The sequence below is a fragment of the Salvia hispanica genome, chromosome 1 (assembly GCF_023119035.1).
Source record: "Salvia hispanica cultivar TCC Black 2014 chromosome 1, UniMelb_Shisp_WGS_1.0, whole genome shotgun sequence".
NCBI classification, from domain to species: domain Eukaryota; kingdom Viridiplantae; phylum Streptophyta; class Magnoliopsida; order Lamiales; family Lamiaceae; genus Salvia; species Salvia hispanica.
In genome coordinates this window covers 41298846-41308072 of record NC_062965.1, presented here as the reverse complement: position 1 = coordinate 41308072, position 9227 = coordinate 41298846, and the positions used below count along the sequence as shown (strand labels likewise).

The window sequence follows — 9227 nt, the reverse complement described above, 5'->3', positions numbered from 1 at the left end:
GGGCAAGATGGATTCCCAGTTTTCTCCTCTATCGAGTACGACAACCCTCAACATATCTTCCAGGGTTTGGATTGTCCTCTCAGATTGTTCGTCAGTCTGGGGGTGGAATGCGGTGCTGAAATTTAATGTCGTCCCCAATTCCCTTTGCATGCTTTGCCATATTCTGGATGTAAGTTTCGAGTCCCGATCTGACGTGATGGACAGGCACTCCATGCAGACGCACGATTTCTCGAATATATAACTGGGCTAGTTTCTCTGATCCATATGTGATGGGGATATGAATAAAATGTGCACTCTTCGTAAGTCGATCAATGATTACCAAAATGGCAGTGTTTCCGCACTTGGTTTTAGGCAGGCCTGTTACGAAATCCATAGCGATGTGTTCCCACTTCCATTCGGGAATCTCCAAAGGTTGTAATTTCGCATAAGGTCGTTGGAACATTTTTGTGCTCCTGGGGTGGGCGGTATACGGGGTGTCGTGTGCCTCAAATTGGGAGTGGAAGAAAGATTTGAAGGAAATTTGGGCTTCTCCCAGAATACACTCAAAAGGATTGGGCTCGGATGTATTACTAAAATAAACAAAGATAGGCCCTAAATTTTATTCTTTGACCACTCATTTATATTCGAGAAAAAAATATAATTTCTAATTTCTCCTCAAGAATCGTGTATCATTCCTAGATAAAAGAAAACAAAGGTGCAAAAATTTCCCGGTGCTCAAACGACATCCCTTTAAGAACAAAAAGAAAGGTGGAAAAAGTCGGGGTGTTACAATCTACCCATCTTAACAAAAATTTCATCCCGAAATTTGGTTACGTCCTTCGAATAACATTATTCTCCATCATCTTGTCTTTCCATTTCCAAGCAGCTTCCTCGTATTGATAAAACTAATAACTATAGTTAAAGGTTGTATCTTCATAATATTTTTGTAATGTCACAAATGTCATTCTCGTAGAATATTTTAATCATCCCCGTGCTTCTCTGCATGCTCTAAAGGTTCTCTCTGTCGTGTCGCCACTTTTAGCAAATTACGCAAGATTAGCCTATACAAATTTAAATCGCGAGTACGATCTCTCGTCGTTGCATGGTTACATCACTTGGCATCTCCTCTTGTCTCACACTCTTTCTCGTCTGAAAATTCTTTTCATTTTGAACTTCTTTTCTTCTTGAACTCCTTATCACACGCAACATCGTTTTGTATTCTCCTTGTTTTTAAGGTTCAGGGAAAATGATAGGAAATTGTAACTACCCATCTTAACTCGAGCTCAACTACAGATTTTAGTTAATCTTATCACTCAGGAAAGTGGGGTTGCAGCTGAAACTTCTTAACTAAATTCGAGCATGTTCATCCTAGCCTATCTCTTAGTTACTCTATGTTCGCACGCAAAGCTCATTGTCTCATACTTCACTTCCATCAACAATTTCATAATCTACCTCATACCTCAACATCTACAAACCATTACATAAAACGTCATTCATATCTCTCACGTAATTAAACATGCATAAACACATAACACCTCGCATCCTATGTCGCAGCACCTTCGCGTTTCTCGTTCACTTCCACAATCCAAGCTCTTCGAAAGAAACAAAAGTTACTCGTTTTCTCTTGAAACTCAAAATACTTTTGAAACTCACACATTTTCTCCAAACTCAAAAGCCTTTACTTTCAAACTTTAAAAGGTTTTGACTCGAAACAAACATCATCATAAAACTCTAGAAAAACTCTCTCTCAAAAAAAACTCTCTACCTTCTCTCTAGAATTTCGGTCATCTCCCTCACCTTTAGGTGAGGTGGATATGTGACCATCGTCTCTTTGGCCATGGTTCAGCCCGAAAGGGAGTCGCCGGTGAAGGCGGTCAAGGACACAAATCCGTCCCCTCCGCCGAAATGGGTTTTCCGGCCACCCAATGCAAGACGGAAATTGAAAAGGACAGCCACTCCTCACCCCGGAAAAGCTAGTGGTAATACTAAACGTGATGCGCTTGCTTCGCTAACGGAGACCGGGCGGGTGAGGAAGAAGATTGTTTTCGAGCTCGAAGAGTCAGCCGCCGGAATTAATGGTGGAAACTCCCCCGCCGGCGTGGGCAAGGTGAGCTCGCCGACCGGCGATAGAAAGGGAGGCCGGTGGAATAGAAAGGCCCGACCTGGTCCGTTTGAGGCCCTGCACCTCTCCATGGGCTTGAACGAAGTGGAGCCGGGAGTCCTTCCATTGCTTGCGAAGGACCTGCGTTTTTCTATGGGCAAGAGGGAAACTTCGACCAAGGAGCAGCCGGAAGTAGCTGCCGGAACGGGGCAGACGAGCGTGGCCGGAGCTCGGCCAGAGGTTGACCGGCCGGTGGAGAATAGTGCCGTTTCACTAGATGGAGCTCGGCCAATTCATGTGGTGGTAGATGCAAGCATTGCTACAATGGATGAGGACAAACTCCAGATCGGGGATGGTGCCAACATGCTTTCCGAGTCAACCAATATTGTTGCACCATTTCCGGAAATGCTTAGTCATGTTCTAGCTAGTGAGACATGTGATTTGTCTCATATCAAAAGCAGCCATGAATTTGAATTTGCTGTAGATATTTCCTTCTTGGCCGAGAAAGCCACCGTGGGTGGTGATGGAGATCCCGACGGGAAGCCGCCGGCGCCGGAAACCTCACAGGAAAACTAACCGGAGCAGGATATGGCCCAGCAAGGAAATGTGAAGGTTCAATTCGACAATCCAGCATCTGAGGAAGGCTGCGTGGCTGCACAATGTGGGATGCCGTCGATGCTGAATTCCGTGCCGGAGCTCGCCGCAGACCAGGCCGGAAATGAAGCGACCCACCCCGACGAACCGGCATTTTGCGAGTCCGGGAATCCGAGTGCTGGCTTGGAAAGTGGAGGAGCATCGAAAACAGAGCCGGTGAACCTTGATGCCGATCAAGACAAGGAGATAGGAACAGCCGGGAGTAGTGAGGGAGTTCCATTGCTCACATTCTCAAATGAAGAAACACAGTTCTTGGCGAACAAGATTGGGCACGCCATCATCGGGAAGTTCTCCCACACTATCCCGACGCCACAACAAATCCAAAAGGCCCTTGCCAACATTCAATTATTCGATGGCTTCAAATAGAAATTCGTGAATGCCAAGCACATCCTAATTCAATTTCGGGATGTACGAGTTATGGCCGAATGCTCAATGGTCCCAATGGAGCGCCGGTGTGGTACATAGAGCATCACCCAATGAGGGTGTTCAAATGGACACCGGACTTCGACACATTCTTTGAGTCCCCGATTGCCGCCGTTTGGTGTAAGGTGATTGGACTCCCGATCCATCTCTATGATCAATCTGCTCTTATTGCAATTGGCAAGCTCCTTGGGAAGCCAATTCAAACCGATCATGCAACTTTTAACCAAAACCGACTCACGTTTGCTCGGATATGTATTGAGATTGATATCTCGTCGCCCCCACCGGAAGAGATCATTCTCAACATTCTAGGCAAGGACGCTAGGTACAAGGTGGTGTGGGACCGGATCCCCTTGTATTGTGCGGAATGCAAGCACATTGGGCACGCCAAGGAAGCATGCTTCACCTTACGGAAGAAAGCGGAGCAGCCTAGAAAGGAGCCCAACCGTCCCCCACAAAGTCGCCAGGCTAATGCTGCTTCGAATTTCTCCCGACGGGAATGGAGGCCAAAAAAGGCCTCGGCAAACACCTCTACCCCGAAATCCGACCGAGAGGCCACGTCCAAGAAGGACACCGAGACGAGAATTGGCAAAGAGAAGGGGGGTGTGCACGTGACATCAAGCTTGAAAACACCAACGGGGATGCAAGTCCAAGTGGATGAAGATGGGTTTCAATTAGTTACAAACCGACGGAAAGGAAAATCACTCTATTCCATTCGCCCAGCGCAAGGAGGTGCTCATAATGCTAGTTATTTGGAGACACTCCTCAAGGGTAGCAACGTGGCTACGGTGTCATTTGGGAAACCCTATGACGAGGAGAACGATCCGGGAGGGAGCTCGACCAGCATCACATAGTGATGTTGATGATAATTCTGGTCTTATGATGTGGAGGTGGCATCACCCTAATTGTATTTGGTTAGTTAAGAGTAGATAGGTGACCGTTCTAGTTGATAGGGTGGCCCTCATTGTACTCTTGATGGTCTTGGCGAATCGTCACTTTTGGGCGATTCGGTTGTTTATTGTCTTTGGTAATGAACAGGTGTGGGTCTGCCTTAACCCTCCACCCCCGGGGTGAGTTTAATAAAATAAAAAAAAAATCATAAAACTCTCAACTTATCTTAAAAAAATTGAACTGTCTCTCTCACTTTCAAACTCAAAATTATTTTCTAAGGATAGAAAACACGGTTGAATCGCGACTAGGGGAGGATTAAAGAAGAGGGGAAGAAAGGGGAAAACAACGAAACTCGACCATAGCTCGAAATAAATGGGAATAGCTCGAATAAAATCAGAGTGTCTCAACAATCAACAACTTGAAAAGAATATTATCTCAACAATACAAGAACTCAAAAGAAAGATAACTACTCAGCGGAAGCATTCGAGAGAAGGAATATGCCACGTGTGAAGACATGACACATTCTGAACACTTATATTTCCTGCACATTTTTAAAACATATGCAGGGCTGAGTACTTGATGTACCCAGTGAACACATGCCAAAATAATTCAATAAAATATTGTGTCAGCATTTAAAAGTGAACTCGGGGTTTTACAAAAGACCAAGTCACCAAAACATTTCTCGCTCAAAAGTATGGCTGAAGCCCATTTTTCTCTCTCCTCATACCATATCTGAACCTCATATGTGAAACGAGAACGTGGCCACATTCTCGATCACCGCACCGGCCAACTCGAAAGCTAGTGCACGATCCCCTCTGTGTACACTAGCTTGAATAGGGACTCACTCCCTAGACAAACCCGAATTCGATTAAACTCATAACTTCTAGTAGGGACTCACTCCCCACTAGGGCGATCAGATAGTGGCACATCCTTAAAAACAAAATACGGCATGACACAACATATTTGAATTTTAAGTACATAACTCATACTTGAAAGATATTGCGTAAATTTAAAAGTTAGCCTACACAATAATGTAGGATAGAAAGGCCACCTCGTTCTCTTAATATTCTTAACTTGAAAATTCTCACTCTGCCTTAACTCGCTTGCGAAAATAAACCCTGCAGAAAAATCTTGGTCTCTACTCACGGCTTTCTCCCTACTCCTCTATTTTCTCTCTCTCAGATTTGAATGTGATGAAACGTGAAATCGTGTGGAGAGTATATATATATATATATATATAAAACGGATTGCTATTGTTGGGGGAAAGATATATCAAAAAGATCCGATTTTTAGTTGGAGATATTTAAGGCGGTGGGATAAGGATGAAGCCGTTTAGAATTGGGAGTGGAAGAAAGATTTGAAGGAAATTTGGGCTTCTCCCAGAATACACTCAAAAGGATTGGGCTCGGATGTATTACTAAAATAAACAAAGATAGGCCCTAAATTTTATTCTTTGACCACTCATTTATATTTGAGAAAAAAATATAATTTCTAATTTCTCCTCAAGAATCGTGTATCATTCCTCGATAAAAGAAAACAAAGGTGCAAAAATTTCCCGGTGCTCAAACGACATCCCTTTAAGAACAAAAAGAAAGGTGGAAAAAGTCGGGGTGTTACAATCTACCCATCTTAACAAAAATTTCATCCCGAAATTTGGTTACGTCCTTCGAATAACATTATTCTCCATCATCTTGTCTTTCACATAACACCTCGCATCCTATGTCGCAGCACCTTCGCGTTTCTCGTCCACTTCCACAATCCAAGCTCTTCGAAAGAAACAAAAGTTACTCGTTTTCTCTTGAAACTCAAAATATATTTGAAACTCACACATTTTCTCCAAACTCAAAAGCCTTTACTTTCAAACTTTAAAAGGTTTTGACTCGAAACAAACATCATCATAAAACTCTCAACTTATCTTAAAAAAAATTGAACTGTCTCTCTCACTTTCAAACTCAAAATTCAAACTCAACCCAAACTCAAACTCAAACTCATCATTCCTCTTCAAAACTCGCTCTTTTCTTAAACATAGCAAATACTCTTCTCAGTTTGAAATCAGTCCCTCACGGAAAGATTTTACTTCCTCATTCTTACAAAAATTTTCTCTTCTTTCTTTCTCAAAAATTTTCTACTTCCTTTTCTCATTAAAATAAATTACCTCTTTCTCGGTTGAGCGTGGTGAGCCTTCAATACTAAAACTGTTTAGTCTAGTGAAACGAAACTAGACTAACGCTGAAAAAGACTCTCGGGTCCAGAGCGGAAAGAAAAATTGCTCTGATACCAATTTGTCACGACCGCATTTTCTAAGGATAGAAAACACGGTTGAATCGCGACTAGGGGAGGATTAAAGAAGAGGGGAAGAAAGGGGAAAACAACGAAACTCGAAATAAATGGGAATAGCTCGAATAAAATCAGAGTGTCTCAACAATCAACAACTTGAAAAGAATATTATCTCAACAGTACAAGAACTCAAAAGAAAGATAACTACTCAGCGGAAGCATTCGAGAGAAGGAATATGCCACGTGTGAAGACATGACACATTCTGAACACTTATATTTCCTGCACATTTTTAAAACATATGCAGGGCTGAGTACCTGATGTACCCAGTGAACACGTGCCAAAATAATTCAACAAAATATTGTGTCAGCATTTAAAAGTGAACTCGGTGTTTTACAAAAGACCAAGTCACCAAAACATTTCTCGCTCAAAAGTATGGCTGAAGCCCATTTTTCTCTCTCCTCATACCATATCTGAACCTCATATGTGAAACGAGAACGTGGCCACATTCTCGATCACCGCACCGGCCAACTCGAAAGCTAGCGCACGATCCCCTCTGTTTACACTAGCTTGAATAGGGACTCACTCCCTAGACAAACCCGAATTCGATTAAACTCAAAACTTCTAGTAGGGACTCACTCCCCACTAGGGCGATCGGATAGTGGCACATCCTTAAAAACAAAATACGGCATGACACAACATATTTGAATTTTAAGCACATAACTCATACTTGAAAGATATTGCGTAAATTTAAAAGTTAGCCTACACAATAATGTAGGATAGAAAGGCCACCTCGTTCTCTTAATATTCTTAACTTGAAAATTCTCACTCTGCCTTAACTCGCTTGCGAAAATAAACCCTGCAGAAAAATCTTGGTCTCTACTCACGGCTTTCTCCCTACTCCTCTATTTTCTCTCTCTCAGATTTGAATGTGATGAAACGTGAAATCGTGTGGAGAGTATATATATATAAAACGGATTGCTATTGTTGGGGGAAAGATATATCAAAAAGATCCGATTTTTAGTTGGAGATATTTAAGGCGGTGGGATAAGGATGAAGCCGTTTAGAATTGGGAGTGGAAGAAAGATTTGAAGGAAATTTGGGCTTCTCCCAGAATACACTCAAAAGGATTGGGCTCGGATGTATTACTAAAATAAACAAAGATAGGCCCTAAATTTTATTCTTTGACCACTCATTTATATTTGAGAAAAAAATATAATTTCTAATTTCTCCTCAAGAATCGTGTATCATTCCTCGATAAAAGTAAACAAAGGTGCAAAAATTTCCCGGTGCTCAAACGACATCCCTTTAAGAACAAAAAGAAAGGTGGAAAAAGTCGGGGTGTTACAATCTACCCATCTTAACAAAAATTTCATCCCGAAATTTGGTTACGTCCTTCGAATAGCATTATTCTCCATCATCTTGTCTTTCCATTTCCAAGCAGCTTCCTCGTATTGATAAAACTAATAACTATAGTTAAAGGTTGTATCTTCATAATATTTTTGTAATGTCACAAATGTCATTCTCGTAGAATATTTTAATCATCCCCGTGCATGCTCTAAAGGTTCCCTCTGTCGTGTCGCCACTTTTAGCAAATTACGCAAGATTAGCCTATACAAATTTAAATCGCGAGTACGATCTCTCGTCGTTGCATGGTTACATCACTTGGCATCTCCTCTTGTCTCACACTCTTTCTCGTCTGAAATTTTTTTTCATTTTGAACTTCTTTTCTTCTTGAACTCCTTATCACACGCAACATCGTTTTGTATTCTCCTTGTTTTTAAGGTTCAGGGAAAATGATAGGAAATTGTAACTACCCATCTTAACTCGAGCTCAACTACAGATTTTAGTTAATCTTATCACTCAGGAAAGTGGGGTTGCAGCTGAAACTTCTTAACTAAATTCGAGCATGTTCATCCTAGCCTATCTCTTAGTTACTCTCTATGTTAAGCTCTTCGAAAGAAACAAAAGTTACTCGTTTTCTCTTGAAACTCAAAATATATTTGAAACTCACACATTTTCTCCAAACTCAAAAGCCTTTACTTTCAAACTTTAAAAGGTTTTGACTCGAAACAAACATCATCATAAAACTCTCAACTTATCTTAAAAAAAATTGAACTGTCTCTCTCACTTTCAAACTCAAAATTCAAACTCAAGCCAAACTCAAACTCAAACTCATCATTCCTCTTCAAAACTCGCTCTTTTCTTAAACATAGCAAATACTCTTCTCAGTTTGAAATCAGTCCCTCACGGAAAGATTTTACTTCCTCATTCTTACAAAAATTTTCTCTTCTTTCTTTCTCAAAAATTTAGAAAGATTTGAAGGAAATTTGGGCTTCTCCCAGAATACACTCAAAAGGATTGGGCTCGGATGTATTACTAAAATAAACAAAGATAGGCCCTAAATTTTATTCTTTGACCACTCATTTATATTTGAGAAAAAAATATAATTTCTAATTTCTCCTCAAGAATCGTGTATCATTCCTCGATAAAAGTAAACAAAGGTGCAAAAATTTCCCGGTGCTCAAACGACATCCCTTTAAGAACAAAAAGAAAGGTGGAAAAAGTCGGGGTGTTACAATCTACCCATCTTAACAAAAATTTCATCCCGAAATTTGGTTACGTCCTTCGAATAGCATTATTCTCCATCATCTTGTCTTTCCATTTCCAAGCAGCTTCCTCGTATTGATAAAACTAATAACTATAGTTAAAGGTTGTATCTTCATAATATTTTTGTAATGTCACAAATGTCATTCTCGTAGAATATTTTAATCATCCCCGTGCATGCTCTAAAGGTTCCCTCTGTCGTGTCGCCACTTTTAGCAAATTACGCAAGATTAGCCTATACAAATTTAAATCGCGAGTACGATCTCTCGTCGTTGCATGGTTACATCACTTGGCATCTCCT

The 9227-nt window shown here is 41.2% G+C and overlaps 1 long non-coding RNA gene across 1 annotated transcript; it reads right to left on the bottom strand.

Moving 5' to 3' along the window:
- Window positions 1-1138: 1138 nt before the first annotated feature.
- On the bottom strand, window positions 1139-6290 carry LOC125201922. The gene is made up of 2 exons (XR_007172998.1): window positions 5755-6290; window positions 1139-1514 (listed from the first exon to the last, which is right to left on the bottom strand). It is a non-coding gene; the product is annotated as an uncharacterized LOC125201922 (long non-coding RNA).
- Between the last annotated feature and the right edge of the window lie 2937 nt (window positions 6291-9227).